At 41.8% G+C, this 20,411-nt stretch overlaps 1 protein-coding gene across 1 annotated transcript in view; it reads left to right on the top strand.

The window, feature by feature from the left end:
* CRLF2 (cytokine receptor like factor 2) overlaps window positions 1-20,411 on the top strand; it is an 88,183-nt gene that overhangs the window by 61,367 nt on the left and 6,405 nt on the right. The gene's annotated exons all lie outside the window — the stretch shown is intronic.

Raw genomic sequence — 20,411 nt, 5'->3', positions numbered from 1 at the left:
AGCTGAGGTTACCAAAAATACAAGTGGAAGTATATTGGCCAAAATGACATTGTGGGGCAAATAGGAGACTTGGCTGGCCTAATTAGGCCCAAGGGCTGGAGGTTCCCTGCCCTTGATCTATAATTGCAACCACTTACTTAATGTCATGCCTAGTCTGGTCCTAAGTGTCTCTGTGGATATGGTGGCATGGAAGAATAACGTGTGATCCGACTAGTGTTGTCACGAAAATTTCTCACACATGTTTTCTTGACCATTCTCCATCAGTTAAAGAGAGCAGAAAGTGCATTTGTAAATTACCTAAGGGTGGAGGACATTTTGCTGAAACTCTTAGGGCTGGAATGTTGGGGGTTGTTGCATATATTTACCTTATTTTTGTGATGGCTGAGGGATATTTGTGAGTGTCCTTTCTTTCATTCTACAAATCATTTCTCCAGTGGTCTGCTTTCTCTGCAGTTGTCCCAGGTGCCCGAGCTTCAATCAAAGCTCAGGGGAAGACATCATGAGGTTACTCCTCCCATGGGACTTTACCAGATCAGGAAGTGCAGACAGCCAGGGAAAGTGCTGAAAAAAATGTTTACTAGAAAGCAACAGGCAGACATACCACTTTGCAACAATAACATACACTCAAAACTCCATACCCACAAAATGGTAAAGAATCCCTGAGAATGAGGCAGAAAAATGGAAGTCCCTTTTGCAGAGGAAGATCACTTTGGAGAAACTGAAGTTCAGATTTCAGCAAGGCAATGATGCTGACAGACACTGTTTCATCGTGGCAATTTGTGTGAGCGTAGTGGGCAAAACAATACCCCCCCTCCATTCTTATGCATTTTTTTGTCTGTTAGCTTGGTTGGATCAGGGAGGACATTACGTCTTCCACACCTCCATCTCCATTGAAACACAATATATGGAGGATTTCACAGCATATGTCTGCAAAAATATTTTCAATTTCTACATTTCCCAGGAACTTCCCCCTGAAAGCAACCTTTTACAGCATACCATGGAGACATTATCTATTTACGTTCTTTCTTCAAACGTTTAAAGGGAGAATAAAATGTTCAAGTCTATTTAAAAAACCAGTGAACCCTCTGGAACAAAATGGGGTCAGCAGTTGGGATTGACTGTGAAGAGAATCTTCCACCAATTTGCCGATGACTTTGTTCCCAGCCCCTGCCATTTCTCCATTTCAAAAAAAAAAAGCAAAGACCACATTATCCTTGTACTCCAGCAGTGGATTTGACATCTTCTGCACCAGGACTGACTGATGATGAGCCATGTCGTTAACACGGCCCCTTTTGTTGCAATAAATGGCTCGTGGCAGGGATGCTTGCTGAGGGTGACAGATCCCTTTGCAGCCTGTACAACAAGAAGGCTGGAGCTTGCCTTTTGAAGTTGCCTGTCAATGAAATCATTAGGAAAGTGGATAAAACAAAATGTTTACAGATGGGTTGGGGAAAGAAGAAACAAATAAGTATAAGGATTTTTGTAGGCCTTGATTTCTGTCTCTTTCTCTCTCCCCACCCCTGTAGGTTTATATTTCAAAAACTCATCTGATTGTCAAAGTGCGAGTAAAAGGCACTGCAGACTTGCAGTCACATTTCCAGTGCCATGAAAGTAAGCAGAGGTATGCAATGGCCAGGGCAATCTACAGTCTAATTAAGCCAAAAATACTTACATTCCAGCCTGTTTGGTCCTACTGATGTAAATGATTTGGTTTAAATGGGGAATTGAGAAGATCAGAAGGTTCCATAGCTATCATGTTCCAGTGGTTCCAGAAAGGTGTGCATATTGTGTGTGAAGAGCAAGTGCTGTGTTAAGGCAAGCAAACTACAATCCTAGATGCCAAGCCAATTTGATCCATATTCTGTTAAAAAAAGAAAAGTTAACTCGTGAATGTAAAAGAGCTCAGGTTTGATCCTTGACCTCTCCATGTAGGATTAGGAAAGAACCCTGGGTAAAACTTTGGACAGCCACCACCAGTCAGTGTAGGCAATACTGAGCTAGGTGGACCAGTAGTCTGATTCAGTATAAGGCAGCTTCCTGTGTTCCTAGACCAGGGATGGGGAACTTTTTTGGATCGAAGGTCATATTCCCTTCTGAGTAACCTTCTGGGAGCTACATGCCCATGGTGGACAGGGCCAGAGGCAAAAGTGGGCAGAGCAACAAATGTAAATTTCAGCTTTGTACTACTGGCTAGTTTTACACACACTCACACACACACACACCCATTTTCCACCCAGGCAAGCAAAAGGCATTATTAGACGTTCAAGGACACTTTCCAACCTGGCAAAAACACTCAGGGACGGTGCAAAGCCCATGAGAGGTGTGGCTTGGGGAGAGGCTGTGTGTGGTCGGTAGGGATGAGTGAGAATTTCAGGTCATTTTGCATTTCAAGCAGAATTTAGCAAATTTGCAATTTCCGAAACAATATGAGAACTGAAACACAGCCATCCTTTGAAATTTGCATTTATTCAAATTTTGGGATGCAATTTGCCAACAGAACAACATTTACAAAAATGCATATATTAGGGGAAAGTGTGCATAAAAATGAATACATGAGTGAAAAAAACATGCAAAAAGGCATGAAATGATGGGAAATGGCTTGCAAAAATGTGTACTGCCTACAGGAATGTGTTTATTTGGAGAAATTCGCACTAAAATAATGGAGAATTTTCATGAGGATTTTTTGTGTGTGGTCGGTAGGGATGAGTGAGAATTTCAGGTCATTTTGCATTTCAAGCAGAATTTAGCAAATTTGCAATTTCCTTTTTTTTTTTTCAATAATTTTTATTCAGATTTTCATAAAACATACAAGACAAAATCATAAAACATTCAAAGACAAAAAACAAAATCAAAAATAGTTAAACAAAAAGAAAAAAAGAAAAAAAAAAAAAAACAAAAATAAAAAATAAAGAGTAAAATATTGACTTCCCATTTGTCAAAGATCAAATCAGTTATAAGTCTATAATATATAACAATCCTGTCTCTTAAGTCATATTATAAAATCACTTTCCTCCAGTAGTTATCTTACTTAATCATCAAATCTCATAAACATTACTTTATTCTTTCCACAAAAAGTCAAAGAGAGGTTTCAATTCTTTAAGAAATATATCTATCAATTTTTTTTTCCAGATAGGCATATCGATTAATCCATCTCATTACTAATTATGATAATCTTATTGTCATAACCATAGTCAAAATAAACATTTCAATTAATCCATCACATCAGAATCTGTTAGGTTCAATAATTTCAGTAGCCATTGTTCTATTATCTCTATTAGTTCCATTTTCCATCTTCCATCTTCAGTAGTCTTGTTAAGTCCAGTAATTTCAATATCCAATCTTCCATTATCAGTATTCCATAATAATCTTGCTGTCAAAGCCATAGTCATATAGTAAGAGTCTGATGGGGATTACCTCTATCCCAAATATTTTCTTGCCATCCATTCTGAATAGGTTGCTGAAATACTGCTGTAAAATCATATCTCTGTTCTTTTTTTCAAAATACACTGGGTCATCTCTTAAAAGTTTTTCCATTGTCACATGGCTGCAGTTAATTCCATAGATTTTCTCTATATTGGGCTCCATCACATCATTCCAGTCCAGAAGATTATCCATGCCATTGATAACTTTATCTCTAGAATCTTCATTCATTTCTTCAGAGATAACATTGAGTTCCAAACAATAGATTTTATTTCTAAAGTCCATAGACTCCAAATCTTGTTCCTGTTCCACGTTGGTTCCAATCTCCGGGATCTCCTCTCTCACAGGGACCCCTATTCCAGTCTCCAGGGTCACCTCTCTCACAGGGACCCCTGTTCCAATCTCTGGGGTCTCCTCTCTCACAGGGACCCCTTCCAGGGTCACCTCTCTCACAGGGACCCTTATATCTTTAATCTCCTGCTTCATTTTACTCAATTCAATTTTCATTATCTCAATCTCATCCATTATTTTCTGAAACATAGTTATTTCCAGATTTTCAGCCACTTTCTTAATTGCCATTTTAAAAGAAAAATATAGGAAAACCACTTCTTATTTCAGCAACAATTGGGTTAATACTCCAAACTTGGTGACATCACAGTATAAACAGAGCAGACAGCCTTATCTCTCCAATAGTTAAGTAAACAAAATGCAGTTCCCAGGATCGAAACAATTAATGGCAATCGTCAAGAAACAGATTCGTCAAAATAAAATAGACCAAAAAGAGAGTAGTCTCAAAACAGTATAATATTTTTCAAAATAAAAATCTGGAATAGAAATCCCTCTTCTGTGTGTATCTTTAGAATGCAAATCCAGGACAGCTTTTTGCAACAAAAACAGAGATAAGCTATTAATTAGTGCGTAGCAGAGAGAAGTTACGGCTCCCCAGTGAGATGTCAAAAACTGATCAATCTGGCAAATCTCTTTTAAACAGCAACAATTTAAGTCAAGTAAAAGAAAAATATAGAAAGAAGGGTGCTTGCCTGTTAGTGCGTTCTCTCTTAGAAGATAAGGTGAACGTTCGCTTTATCAGATAGAGCTTGCTGTTAAAAATCCGTCCCACCTTCGTCGGCTGGACCTCGTCCCATAAATTAATGAGATCTGGTCGTCCCAACAAAAATAGGCTTTGAGGTTAATCTCTTCGTTTCTCCCTACCCGGGAGAAGTTTAATCAGTCAAAAAAAAAAGAAAAAACTGACTGATATATCTGAATAAGCTTCTTTTGAGGCAGGAGCCCGTCTCAAAAGCAGGCACAGGCTAAGTCACCCTTCCCGGAAGTCGCAAATTTGCAATTTCCGAAACAATATGAGAACTGAAACACAGCCATCCTTTGAAATTTGCATTTATTCAAATTTTGGGATGCAATTTGCCAACAGAACAACATTTACAAAAATGCATATATTAGGGGAAAGTGTGCATAAAAATGAATACATGAGTGAAAAAAACATGCAAAAAGGCATGAAATGATGGGAAATGGCTTGCAAAAATGTGTACTGCCTACAGGAATGTGTTTATTTGGAGAAATTCGCACTAAAATAATGGAGAATTTTCATGAGGATTTTTTTTAAAAAAATTGCCGATCGCTGTAGAAATGTAGAGAACTGAATTAAACATTGGAAAAATGAGAGAACTGAAACAGACAGATCTTTCCATCCGTTTCTAGGAGGGGTAGTTTGGGGATAGTCCAAGGGCCAGAGAGTGAGATCTGTAGGTCTGAATTTGGCCCCTGGGCCTGAGGCTCCCCACCCCTGTGCTAGACCACCCAAATGGTAAATTCTTGTGCAGTAGAATTACCGATGTGCCTAGTCTTCCCTACTAATTGATCAAACCCTGAAATCAGATTTTCCAGCCAAGAAGATGTTGCAGTGATAAACGACATCCATACATAATCCATAGGTTAATTTTGGTTATATAACTGAGAGCAGGAAATTGATTGCTGGTCTGAAAAGCTCTTTCTCAAGGGAGAGTTGTGTTTCTTCCAAAGACACAATCTTCACCCAATAAATCTAGCTGAGTAAACTCTAACTGGACATACAATGAATGCAAAGAAGCCAACATTTCAAGATCTCAATATTTTTTTTCCCAGTTTAACTTTTGTATTCTTTTGCAGGTATTCAAGTGAGCAGTTTCTGAGCTCCATTTAATGTGGAAGCTGCAGCCAACAGAAGAACCTTCGTCTCTTGGCTAGGAATGGACTAAAAAGTTTGCATTCACTGGAAGAAGACATATGAAAAATCAAATCATTCACTAATGTTCAAAGGCACTGGCACATCAGGGCTTACATGCCAAATTAAAATTGATGGCACCTGTTTGTTTTAAACCAAGGGTCACCAATCCTTTTGGGCCAGTGAGCACATTTGGAATCTTGAGAAAGTGCCATGGGTGCCAGTCACAAAATGGCTTCTGTGGGGGTTGTGGCATAACACTTAATGGCTGCTGTGGGATGCATAGGAGAGGCCAAACCAACACAAACAGGAACTGAGCTGGAAGAGCTGGATTTTTGAGGGGGTATTTCCTGAGATATTTCAGGGGTGCCATAGAAGGTACTGGAACACACAACTGTACCCTTGGGTGCCACATTGGCAACCCCTGGTTTAAAGCCAGTTATGCTCCAGTCACTTATAAAGTGGGTGTTTCTAATTTTTAGAGCAAAAGGGACTGGGGCATAGACAGGTAAATGTCTTCCCTGTCTATTTCTTCCCTCCCCACTGTCTTTCCCCAAGGTTCCAGTATGTGAGTTTGGCTGGGAGAGAGGTGTTTGGCTGAGTGGCTACAGGGAAGCTAATAATGGTCAAAGGGAGGACTTGGGGCCTCTCACCCACATGCCCCTTTTGCTCAAAAACTCAGACCCACTCCACCCCAACTTTTACATGTGATTGCTTTAAATAAATAGCTTTGTCCCTATAATGTCTTCCTTATGGCTCTATCACATGAAAACCTAGCCAGATCAGTGCTGCATTTTATGCAGATGTGTCACAGAAATGTTTATGGATTAAGTTTCCTTCTGTGTTTCATATTACCACCTTTTCAGCTCAGCCTGCCACAGACATATGCTAAACAAGACATACAGTGCAATCCTAGTCATGTCTTCTTAGCAGCCAGTCCTCTGTGGATATTGCAGCCTTAAGGATACTTATAGAACCTTAACAGGGATGGGGATCTGGCTAATAGGCCAAATCATTATCTCCCCCAGTCACCATGGGCCAAGTTTGATAGATGTCACAGTGACATCAGATGACCCTTTTTTGCCCACACAGTTTGAAATCAAACTTTGTGGCTACATGCACAGTCCACAAAGCACCTACCAAAACACCTTGCAAGACCCAACAATCAGCATGCAAACCCTATTCGTCTGAACCAAGTCAGGTGTAGGACACGTGGGAGTGGACTGGCCAAAATGACATTGTAGGGTGAATGGAAGGCCTGGTGGGCCTCATTAGGCTTGTGGGCTGGAGGCTCCCCACTCCTGATCTATAATATGTAGTCTTATACATTTAGACTGAGATTTTGATATCAGTTTAAAGGTAGACAGAAAACAGATATATTCAGTGAAATAAAAAAACCCTGACTCTCTTGTAGGAATAAATGTGTGTTCCAGGGGGTAGGGGAGCACCACTACTGCTTCAGACATGAAATCAGACATCTAGATCCATTTCAATCGGGTTTTAGGCCCGGTTTTGGCACCGAGACAGCCTTGGTCGCCCTGTATGATGACCTATGTCGGGAGAAAGACAGAGGGAGTGTAACTCTGTTGATCCTCCTTGATCTCTCAGTGGCTTTTGATACCATCGACCATGGTATCCTTCTGGAGAGGCTCGCGGAGTTGGGAGTTGGAGGTACTGCTTGGCAGTGGTTCCACTCCTACTTGGCGGGTTGTCTCCAGAAGGTAGTGCTTGGGGAACATTGCTCGACACCGTGGGTTCTCCAATATGGAGTCCCGCAGGGGTCAGTTTTGTCCCCCATGCTTTTTAATATCTACATGAAGCCATTGGGGGAGGTCATCAGGAGTTTTGGAGTGTGTTGTCATCAGTATGCTGATGACATGCAGCTCTACTTCTCCTTTTCATCTTCTTCAGGGGAGGCTGTCGATCTGCTGAACCGTTGCCTGGCCGCAACAATGGACTGGATGAGAGTTAACAAACTGAGGCTCAATCCAGACAAGACTGAGATGCTGTTGGTGGATGGTTTCTCTGATCGGATGGTGGATATATACCCTGTCCTGAATGGGGTTACACTCCCCCTAAAGGAGCGGGTTCGTAGTCTGGGAGTCTTTTTAGACTCTTCCCTCTCACTTGAGGCTCAAGTAGCCTCGGTGGCAAGGAATGCGTTCTACCAACTTCGGTTGGTAGTCCAGCTACGTCCCTATTTGAGTAAGGAGGACCTTACATCAGTGGTACATGCTCTGGTAACCTCGCGTTTGGATTACTGCAATGCGCTCTACATAGGGCTACCTCTGAAGACAGTTCGGAAGCTACAGCTAGTGCAAAATGCGGCGGCCAGACTGCTAACAAGAACTAAGCAGTCAGAGCATATAACACCTGTTCTAGCCCGCTTGCACTGGCTACCAATATGCTTCCGGGCTAGATTCAAAGTGTTGGTATTAACCTATAAAGCCTTATATGGTGCGGGACCACGATACCTGTTGGAACGCCTCTCCCGATATGAACCGGCCCATACACTACGTTCTACTACGAAGGCCCTCCTCTGGGTTCCAACTCATAGAGAGGCCTGGAGGGTGGTGACAAGATCTAGGGCCTTCTCAGTGGTGGCCCCCGAACTATGGAACAGTCTCTCCGAGGAAGTGCGCTTGGCGCCGACACTGCTTTCTTTTCGGCGTCAAGTTAAAACCTTCCTCTTCTCTGAAGCATTTTAATTTAATGTTAATTTAATTTTAAAATCTTGCTGTAATTGATTTTAGACTGTCTTTATGTTTTATTGTATCATACTGTGATTTATTGTATTTTCTATGTTCACCGCCCAGAAAGCTATTGCTAGTCGGGCGGTATATAAGTTTAACAAATAATAATAATAATAATAATAATAATAATAATAATAATAATAATAATAAATGCTTTAAGGCATATTAAGTAATATATCTACTGATAATTGCTTGATATACGGGATCAATAAGATACTGGCAGAGCAATGCAGACTAATAGGAATCTACCGTACACTTTACCAGGGTAAATCATGCCTGTGTAATTTACCCCTATTCCAAACTCCTTTTAGGAGCAGGACTAATGTCAGCTGACTAGGCCTGGCAGAGGCAAAATGAGTCTTTACAACAGAGTTTGACTTACACCACCCTTTTTACCAAAGTAAGTTCCACCGGGTTGCTAGGTCCTGTGCCCTAGTTTGGAATAGGGGTAAGTCTCCCTTTGACCTGTCCCACCCCCCCATGCCTCCAGAACATCTTTTTTTTCAGGATTTACCGTGGCCTTAGCTCAGCCAGCTTTGGTTGAGCCATGGCTGAACTAGCTGAACCCCAAGCCGTGGTGGAGGATTTATGCCAGCAGATCTCTGGCTGAGCTAGGATGAGGGACTTCAGCCTGCGTAGCCCCAGCTGAGGCCAGGCTCAGTTGGAGATCTGCTTATTCCATTCATCCCAACAGATCTTGGCTTTGGATTGCTTCCTAAATTGCTATATAATACTTTATCATGGACACATTCTAGATTAAATTCCAATAATATAAAATTTGAACTATTAGGTAATATCTAATGAAGGATTTGCCTTAGCAGAAAACACTTCCTGTGTACCCATATTTTAATCTAAACCGTCTATCCCACTAACAGAGCAATCCAAGCCCCTTTGTGCCAGGCTGGAGGGGAGAGGGTAGGATTGGGTTACATGCCCCTCCACCCAACCCTGCCAACCCCCACTGCCCTCCTCCCATCTACAGAGTGATGCCAATGTTACTTGCAAGAATGGATCTTCCCTTCTGCCCACCAAAGGTGTGGAGTGGGTGGAAGTGCCATCAGAGGGCTTTTCACCACCAGCAGCCAGTAGGGCATTTTAAGGGTGAGGAGAAGCTGAGCTGACTATTGGATCCTGAGCCACCTCCACTGCCATCACGTGACTGCATCAGCTCTAGGCTGGCACCATTCAGTCCCACTGGATGGTGGGGCAGACAGGATTGGAGCCCTAAACCTCCTGCCTGTCCCAATCCATAGCAATCTCCATTGCTGGGAAGAAGAGACAGGCTGGATTTATTGCAATGCACTTTATGTAGGGTTGCCCTTGTAGGTACTTTGGAAATCCAACTGGTCCAAAATGCAGCAGCCAGCTTACTGACTGGGATTCCATTTAGAACTCATATAAACCCTGTTTTAAAACAGCTACATTAGTTGCCACTTCCGTTCCAGGCCCAATTTATGGAGCTCAGGCTAGCGTTTAAAACTCTAAATATCTGAAAGACCACCTCCTTCCTTGCTATCCCTCTTAGACATTGAGAACAACAGAGGGGGAGCCTCTTAGGCTTCAGAGGTTCATGGTGGTGGTGGCTCAGGAGAGGGCATTCTCTGTGGCAGCTCCTAAGTTGAGGAACTCCCACCTGGCAGAGGTGTGTCTGAGACCTTCACTATACAATTTTCATCACATGCAGAAGACAAATCTCTTTACCCAGTCTTTGCCACTTGAGATGTATATCCTACTGGGAGGAAGGGTGGGATATAAATCTAATAAATAAATAATAATAAATATGTGTAGGACCCACCCTACTTTTGTGATCATAATTTGTTTTAAAACTGTTTTTTTAATCTTTATTTTAAATTGTTGTGACCTGCCTTGGGGCTTAGGGTGAAAGATGGGTTAACAACAGACATGGGGGTCAGGACCAGGCCTGCCCAGGCCAGCTTTGTGTTGGAGAGAGGTCAGGACCCTAAACAGGGACAAGGTTGTTGGGTCAAATGAGAGCAAGAGGTTCAGAGCCACAGGCAGCAATCCAGCAGTCAAGAGAAGGAAGAACAAGTTGCCTCAGGACTGGTTTTCTGCAACTGCTGGAGCTTTATAGTTTAGCCTGGAACCTGAAGTCCTGCCTTTTGAATGCTGCAGCATATCAGTTAAAGGGCCAATATCCTCTAGTGCAGCTATTGGCTCCTTCTAGAGGTTTAGGGCTGTGGGGTCTTTGTCTGTGGAAGCTCTTTCTTGATGCTCAGAAGAGTCAGTAGTCCATTCCTCAGGGTCCATAGGCAAAAGTGCATCCCTAGGATTCAGGGGGAGGGCCTAGGTGTGGAATCTGGTGTTGGTATATCTACTCAGGATGGTCCAAGAAGTGGGTCTGTCTCCTTCTCTGAGCTGCTACTGCTCAGAGGCTCCGTCTGAAGAATTGAAGTCCAGGGCCATGACACCACCATCCTCAGAACTACTTCAGAGGGTTGGGAGAATCTCTGGAACAGAATGGGATATAGCATGAAGAGCTGTGTTTGTATCAGGTGCCCCAATTTGTTCCCAAAGGGATGCAAAGCCACCATTGGCTATAACCTATTATTTGCACTGGAAGCATGAAACTGGTTTCAAGATGGTGTGCAAATCTTTAAAAAAATATAATTTGTGGTTTATTACAGTAGACTTGGAGAGCCAGTGTTAGTGGTTAGAGTGTTGGACTACGACCTGGGAGACCAGGGTTCGTATCTCCACACAGCCATAAAGCTCACTGGGTGACCTTGGGCCAGTCACTGCCTTTCAGTCTCAGAGGAAGGCAATGGTAAAACCACCTCTGATTACCCCTTACCATGAAAATCCTTTTCACAGGGTCGCCGACCTGAAGGCAGTCCATTTCCATTTTTTCCACAATAGACTTGAAGTTGTCCAGTAAGAACATAAGAAGAGTCTGCTGGATCAGGCCAGTGGCCCATCTAGTCTGCAAACTGTTTTCACAATAGCCTACCAGATGTCTATAGGAAGCCCACAAGCAGAACCCGAGTACAAGAGCACTCTCGCTAATAGTAGAACCACATACGGATAATTAGAATTTAGCAGAACATAAACATTCAGATTTTAAATAATTATGGATAAACTCAATGCACATTATATAGATTTAAAACAGATAGCTGATCATTGTCAGAATGAATTGTTAATGGCACTCAAATGAGATTTCTGTCTTTGATCAAGTAACATTCAGGGGCTTCAGCAGTTCTCTAAAAATATGGATACATTTACGTAAATGGGCTGAAGGTTAATGTGAATAAATCAATGGAAGGCATTGCTCAAACTGAACCCAGAAAAAGGATACATGGTGGGTCTCATATGACTGCTGTAATTTAGAGTCCATTTGTTAGTAGTCGCAAGTTTCTTTCTTTGGAGGAAACTAGGGTAGTGATAAAGATGCACCATATTAGTGGCAAAGAATAGAAGGAACATGAGTTTACACTTTGATACCATGGTCATCATCTTTAATAGACAGAGATCTAATGAAAGCTGCAATCCTATATGCATTTACTGTGAATTACATTCAGTCAAAGTTAATAGTCCAGTGCAGATGCTTTTAGAATCAAGGTGAAAGCATTCAGCACCAGTCTAGCCATGGGTTTAGCAACTCTCCGGCATACATTTTTAGTCCACCCAATAAGCACCACCAAGCTGCAAAAGTAAAAGGCACTTTGGACATTTTGTGATGTGTTGTAGACTTTCTTACCTTGTCTGCAGAAAATGAGGGTAGCAACACACTCACTGTTCTGCTGGTTCCATTGTGCCTCCACCTCTTTCTTCTGAAAATGGGGGCACACGATGCTACTCAAACCCTGACCCTTTTTACTGTCAAAACTGTTGAAGCAGCCTGAGTGCATTTTAAAAAAATATGCTTCTAAGAGATTGTGCAACTGATTGGCAGATCAACCCTTTCCACCTCCAGGTGCAGCTAATGGAAATGCTTTGATCTGGCGACTAGTGGGTTTACAACCTGAGACTTGATAGAGCTGCTTTCAACGGCACTTATAAAAAACACCATAGATGTTTGCACTGGCACCTTAAGTGTATGCAGGTGTCATGTGGAAGGGTAACATTTAAACATTTAGTCCTATGCACGCAAGAGTAAGAGCCACTGAGCTCAGTAGATCTTGCTGCTTAAAACATTTGCCTAGGATTGCATGGCATCTCTATATGCAATTGCTGCAGGAAACACTATTATTTCACTCAAAGTTTCTGCAGCAAACATGTAACGGATGGATACCATATATCTGAGTACAGATATCTTTAACCCCCCCATGTGCATTTGGAAAACCCTGATGTCTTCAGTATTCCATTCCATCTAGATCACAAGATGCAAGAGTTGTCCTCAGTGCTTAGCCACTTAGTATTGAACTCTTTAAATCTGGATAAAAGAATAGGCTTAAACCTGAGCTTTCTCAAATTTGCAAAATTTTGACTGAGATGGTTTCAATGGGCTGGGAACTGAGCTATAATCATGCCTTGTTTTATTTGATTGACGGCAATTGTAAACAACCATCATCAGGGGGGTTAGAAGGTGATTTAAATATGTAAATAAATGGGGAGGAATCTAAAAGCCTCTTTACTTTGAGCTTCTTCTTCATCTAAACAAAAATCCTCAATGAAACAGGACAGATGTGGTGAGAAAACCAATGGCCAAGAGTGAAAGGACTGTGACATTAGTTCTGTGTGTCCAAGTTGACACTTGCTTTGTTGTATAGCAGTCTCTTGTTCCACATGGGAAACTACTTTTCAGTCAGCTTCCTAAAGAAGATGATGATATGCCATTGAGATCAGCTGTTCAAAGGGGGGGAAAGTCAAGCATTCCATTCCTTGGATGATCTTTGAATAGACCTTGAATGATCCTAAATTGCTGTTTGGGTCCCAGATCCATAAATTTAAGTTTTCTTTCTCATGTCCCTTTATAGCTGTAAGCTGACATTGTCTCAACTCATTACAGTATGTATCTGGTTTTATTGTTTTTTGTGTGTATAACTAGAGATCACTCCAACCGCATCATTCTAAATTGGAAAAACAAATATATTAATTAACCTTTCCACCCACTGCTGGAACTCTCAGCAGCTGAAATAACAGTGGTTCACTTGACTTATCTTCACTAGGCTTGTTAGAAGCCAAGGATTTTTTTTTGTTATTGTTTTCCCCTTCTTCTTGGCCCTGAAAACTGCTGCAGAATAGATCCAGGAAGAAGAGTATAAAAATAATAAAAATACTTAGAGATATGCTGACACTCCTAGTAGACAATCACAAACAGGTGGTGCTGAAGCTGCTCTGTGCTGTCTCTTCTAATTATTTCTGAGGAGAAGGGAAAGATCTGTCTACCTATGTGTTGGAACCAGACTTAGTTATACTTAGAGAAGACCTATCAAAATCAATGTTTGTCATAACTAACTTAAGTTTCATTCGTTTCAGTGGCTCTACTCTAAGTGTGACTATCAGAATCCATCCCAATATCTTCTTTTGCAGTGATACTGTTAGGTACATCTACATAAGGCATTTTTCCATGTTCAGATACATTCATTCAGCACAGGTATTCGTAGCAAGCTATATGGCACCTGTGCACAGCTCACAGTGATCCTACACATGTCTGCACAGCTGAGTGACTACAAGAGTCATAGATCTTCCCTCGATCTGTACACTCTAGTTGCACAGAGGATGACTATATTTTTTCAGGGATTGTTTTTCAGTTTTGTATTCAAGCATGGAACTTAGACCATAGGAAACCATGGTAAAGATGTAGCCTAAACGCACCACAAAAAGGGAACATTCCCAAAGTCAGGGTGCTAGGTTCACTTTGTGCCATAATCATATATGGCTTTCCTTACCACAAGAAGAAAGAGCATTGATATCCATCTGATGTTGTACCTGTAGGACTGTGGCTCATCTTATTTCACCATTTCTGAAGAACCATTCCCTCACCACACAAGATGATGGCCTGTGTAGAACTAGCGCAAGAGACATTCATTGCCAGGTCCTTTACTTGATCTAATGTGTATTTATGTGATTTTTCAGACCAGATTTCTGTACCAGGCCAACATTAATCTGTGCTAGATCTTGGTATGGCCCCCTCCCCTAAGATCAGTGCAAACAGTATATATAACCTTTTTGCTCTGCAGGCCATCTATCCTGATCTAAGAACAGAAAATGTTAGTCACAGGGCCTCCCTTTAACTATTTTCTGCAATGAAGTTTAGTATAGCAAAGGATGGACAACTATCAATTTTAGTTTCTCTCAGTTTGTCACTTTTCCCTTCCTCAGTCCTCCACATTAGTTTGTGATTTTTTTTTAAAAAAAACCTCATTAAACTTCATCAGCATTTTACTGTGAATTTCTCCTGATATACACCTTTTTCTATGCAATTTTGTCTCTAATATGCATATTTTTGCAAAGCACTTTGCCCTAATCTAATGCATTTTTGTATCTTATTTTCACCAATATATGCATTTTTATGTGTATTTAACCCAAGGTTACACATTTATGTGCACATTACTTGGCTGGAGAACGCCATTACAAAGTTCGGAAAAGAGTGGATTTTAAAGGATGGCTGTGTTTCAGTCCAAGTATTTTTGGAAAGTTTGAATTAGGTAGGTTTGCCTTTAAATTGAACTGAATTGAATTTCATCAAATCACACTGCTGGTTTGTTTGAGGCAAAGAGAACAAGAGGTTGGCAGACAACTTTTGCTAAATTGAGTAGCAACTAATTAATATGAAGAAGTGTTGAATGATACATTTTCATACAGATTGGTTATGCGGATTGGTTGAGTGTTTCCATACTCTTTTGCTGGAAAGATAGAGATCTAGCTGCTTATAGAGTACTGTGATAATGCTCACGAACTATCTATATAAAAACCACTTCCCAATTTCCCATCCCATTCTCAGTGGCACAGCCAGGTCATTTTAGACTCAGGATTTAATGGGGATGTGGGGATGATCTCCTTCAGGCTGCATTGCTGCTGTATACTAGGATGGAGAGGGGGAGAGGGGAGGAGGCAGCATGGTCAAACTGGTACAATTGCACCAGCAGAGCCAATTCAGTACTCCTGCCAGTGCATTTGCACCGCACCAACCTCTCTCCTCCCTTTTCCATCCCAGTATGCAGCAGTGATGCAGCTGGAGGGAGGTCGGGTGAGCAGTGCAGTCCCACCACACCATCTGGTAGTGGTTTTACTTCAAAGTGTGTCAAGACAACCCTGCTGCCTTTGCTTATTCTGCTGAGTGTGGAACTGGACTTCTGCCCCAAGGTCCTGTTGAATGCAACACTGTCACATAAGAAAGTCAACCTTAAGCTCTGAATAGGAACGCATGATGAATCCAGCTTTTCTGGGAATTCTGATGTAGGCTGACCTGATCCACACCTCTGAAATCAGGGGTTCTCAAACTGTGGTCTGTGAGATTTATTCAGGTGGTCCGTGGCATGTCTGCACTAAATATTATACAGCCACAAGAGTGGCTGTATACTATAGCCAGCATGGATTTTTTGCATTCCGGAATGTTAAACTGAAAATACCCCCATGCCTTTCTGATGCTTCCCATAAGCTTATTTCAAAACAAAACCTTACACAACTTATAGTCCTGAAATCAGAAATGCTTGCTTAACAATCCTCTCAATTTTCATGGTGATACACAAAACAGTCAGAGAGAATCGAGAGTTCAACGTCTAAAAAGAGCAGGAAAAAACCCAGAGCCCTTTTGGACTTTTTTTCTGTCAGAGTTCTCATAATCTGATGAAATTCATTAAAAATCAGCCATGTTCACAGAGTACCTGTAATCCTGTTACTGACCTTGCCCCATACTCTGACCTTCATCTTCTGCAGTTTAAAAGTTAAAAAAAAAATTCCTGGCTGATTTTTAATTAATTTAAGAAATTTTGCATTGAACTGAATGATAGTGTTGGACATGCTCAGTAAGAACCAATTGTCAGTATTCTGAAAGCCAGACTCCCAGCGGCTGGGCTTGACTAATCAGGGGGCCACATCCACACCAGACTATGATTTCACCTGAGACAGTCCTGGCTTCACCCAGAGAATCCTGGGAAGTGTAGTTTGTGAAGGGTGCTGACAGGAGACTCCTATTCCCCTGACAGAGCTCCAGTGGCCAGAGTGGTTTAACAATCAGCCACTCTGACTAAAGGTCTGTGAGCGGAACAGGGCGTCTCCTAGCAACTCTCAGCACCCTTCAGTAACTACACTTCCAAGGATTCTTTGAGAGAAGCCATGACTGTCCAAAGTGAAATAAAGGCCTGGTGTGGATGTGACCAGGGACAGCTTTGGTTTAAATTTGGGTAGGAGGCTACATGTGCCTGCTGTAGAATAAAAAGGTGGGGGAAATGCTGAAAAGCAATGATACTGTTCACAATGTTTTCCTTTTGGAAAGGAAAGGTGCTTCCCCTCTGCCCAGTGCCCACCCACCCAATCTCCTCCCCTCCCCCTCCCCTCCCTGCCCCTCCTCCAGGTCAGTGTTGGACTACGACCTTGGGAGACCAGGGTTCGAATCCCCACACAGCCATGAAGCTCACTCGGACCTTGGGCCAGTCACTTTCTCTCATCCTCAGAGGAAGGCAATGGTAAAACCATCTCTGAATACTGTTAGCATGAAAACCCTATTCATAGGGTGGCCATAAGTCAGGATCGACTTGAAGGCAGTCCATTTTCATTTTCAAACATGATTGCACAGAACTAAATCCCATTGAACTCAAAAAGTATGCAAATGATCAAACCTACCCTCCGTTCTCCTCCTTACTATCCCCTCCCTCTTGCTCCTTCCCTTTCTCTTCCTTTGCCCTTCCCTCCCCATTCCCATCCTCTTCCAATGCCCCGTTCCCCTTCCTCCTCCTTCCCCTTCCTCCTCCCCATGGTAAGTTTTACCTATCTTAAGCATGATTGCACAGGAGTAAATACCATTGAATTCTATAAGCATGCATATGATCAAACCTGCCTTCCCTCCCCCTTCCTTTGCTCCTCTCCAATCCGCTCCTTTCCCTTCCCCGTTCCTCTTCCCCATGGTCAGTTTTACCTATCCTAATCATGATTGCATAGGCGTAAATCCCACTGAACTCAATAAGCATGCAAATGTACCTGCCCTTCCCCTCCTTCTCTTCTCCTCTCCCTTCCTCCTCCCCTCTCCTCTTCCTTCTTCCTCCTCCCCTGCCCTACAAATTTGTCAAAATGCAAGCACAATTTGGGTTGGTCTTTCACAGTCCAATCCACTTCCTTTGTAGCTTGGAAGAATTTGGTAACATGTGCCTCTGAGCATATGGTGAAGACCTTCCTTTTCACCTAGGCTTTTGGCCCTTGATGTTTGCTATCTTAGTTTTTTTGTTTGGGTGTTAAGTTTTTATATCATATGTTTTTTAATCTGTTTCATATTGTACATTTTAAAATCTGTTGTAAGTTGCCTAGAGACCACTGAGTATGAGGCAACTAACAAATGAAATAAATAAATAAATACAATTAAAATCATATAACATCTAGCACTATGCATTACAGTTGCTACAACAGGCAAAAAAATTATTAAGCGGTCCACCAAGACTATCAGCAATTTTCAGGTGGTCTGTTGAGGAAAACATCTAGAGCAGCCTTTCCCAACCAGTGTGCCTCCAGATGTTGTTGGACCACAATCCCCATCTTTCCTGACCATTGGCAATGCTGGCTGAGGCCGATGGGAGTTGTGGTCCAACAACATCTGGAGGCACACTGGTTGGGAAAGGCTGATCTAGAGTAATCTGAGGAACAGATATTCTCCAGATTTTGCACTCTCCAAAATTGTGTTGATATAGTACATGACTCAGAGAACATACCAATATGCTAAAATGTGTATTTTAGGATAAAATAAGCTTAAAATGCATATTTTAAAGTAGCATTTAAATATGTATTTTCATGTAGATTATTATTTTTTAAATGCAGATTAATGCAGAAACAGAATGGGACAGACTGATGTATGAAAACATGCGAAATTGACACAAACTGGAAATAGATCCCTCCCTCCCTAGATTGAAGGGGCGTTTAGAGGGTGTTACGAAAGGAGACAGTAGTACCACTAGACAAATTAGAGAGACCGAAGAAGGTTTTGAGGAGAAAAACTGTCATATATGGGCAAGCTGTTTGAGAGGAAAAATGGTATGAAGCCTCTGGTAAACACACACAACACTGTTTAGACCGGTGAGATCAATGTGGAAGTGCTCTTTTTGCATTTGTTCCAAAGATAGATTTCTCCTCCAAGGCTGAGTAATGGGTAAAAAATTATTTTGAAAATTTGAAGCAGAAGCTAACTATACATATGACTAATTGGCTGTCCCTTCCCATGATGTCATCAAGAACAATCCCCCCCACCTTTGATCCCCAGGGCAGGTTTGCATTTTTATAAGGTTTATATAACAAGGAGGAGGGGGAGGAGGAGAAGGAGGAAGTTGGGTTCATGCAGCAGCTGAATTATCTGTGGCCTCTCTGTTTAATGTTATGTCTGATTGTCTCACTCAGCAGTAGCAATTCCAGGCATGACCCTAGGTTGGTATCCCAAGGCTTTGCTCCCAACGGTGCTCTTCCAGCAGGGCAGGAAAGGTCAGCTGGAGTGTAATTTGTGTGTGGTGGGGGGTTAGGGATGGAAAAATCTGTCAGCTTTGGTTCTCTCAGTTCTCATTTTTTCAATCTGTTCAATTTGCAACATTTTTTAAAGAAGCCTCCTCATGAAAATTCTCCAGCATTTCAGTGTGGATTTCTCCTAATAAACACATTTTTGTAGGCAGTTTTGACTAATGTGCACATTTTTGCAAGCAATTTCTCATCAAAAATGCATTTATGTATGTTATTTTCACTCATATATTCATTTCTATGCACACTTTCCCCTAACATATGCATTTTTGTAGACATTGTCTGGTGAACTGCATTACAAAATTTGAATAAGTGCAAATTTTGAAGGCTGGATGTATTTCCATTCTCATATTGTTTTCGAAAGTGCAAATTTGAGAGATTTGGCTTGAAATGTGAACCAACCCTAATTTCTCGCCCATCCCCAGTGTGGGTGCTGGGGTGGGTTCACAGTAACATAGGAAACTGCCTTATACTGACCTTTGATACATGTAGCTCTGTACTGTGTACACTGACTGGCAGGGTTTCAGGCAGAGGATATTCCTAACCTTACCTGGAAATGCTGGGGGTTGAACCTGGGACCTTCTGCATGCAGATCTTGTGTTCTACCACTGAGCTATGGCCCTTCCTCTCTATTTGCTAAATACCTCCGCCCCTCCCTTGTGGTGCTACTTTTGGGGAAAGGGGAGGCAAGACCAGGAGACAAGGGATAGTGAGAGTCACCAAGTCTCTGACAAGCATCAGCGATCGTATCTATTAAAGGGCTGAAATTCCTTCAACCCATTTCTTATATTTTCTTTGTCATGCGCTTGCTCCTTCTGGTGCAATGCTTTCAGGCCATAATTAATTATTGGTAGTCATGTCGCCACATCCTCTTCATGATGTTTTGGGTGAGAGGAGAGTGCTGCTGAAACTGGCAAAGCTTCTGAAGTACTCTGCTTGTGTATCTCAGGCATCAGAGGTTATGATTATGGATCTGAAGAGAAATCAGTTAACCTATTGATTCTCCCAGCAGAGGGCATTAAACTTACACTGATCCAACCGTAGAAATGATAAATGGAACACCACTGCTGTATCCCATTACTTCAGATATGAAAGAACCTACATAGCTGTATGATCCTAGATCTGTAAAGATGGACATGGCAGTGCATTTTGTACTAATATCAAAAGAGCTATAGTGTAGTCAGAAAATCCCCCCCTTTTCTTCTTCTTCTTCTTCTTTAAACAGCCATAGGTATTAAGAATCCTTCTAGGCTATCAATTTCCTGAAATTCTTCTGGGCTTTCATATTTCATAACAATAAGATTCATAACTAGAAATCTGTTTAATTTCCCTACTGTGTTATTTAAACAGAAAGACATAGCTAAGTGCTGGGTTATCCTAGGCTGTTTCCACACCTTGGGTAGTCT

The sequence above is a fragment of the Rhineura floridana genome, chromosome 5 (assembly GCF_030035675.1).
Source record: "Rhineura floridana isolate rRhiFlo1 chromosome 5, rRhiFlo1.hap2, whole genome shotgun sequence".
NCBI lineage: Eukaryota > Metazoa > Chordata > Lepidosauria > Squamata > Rhineuridae > Rhineura > Rhineura floridana.
This window is presented reverse-complemented; position numbering and strand designations above follow the sequence as displayed.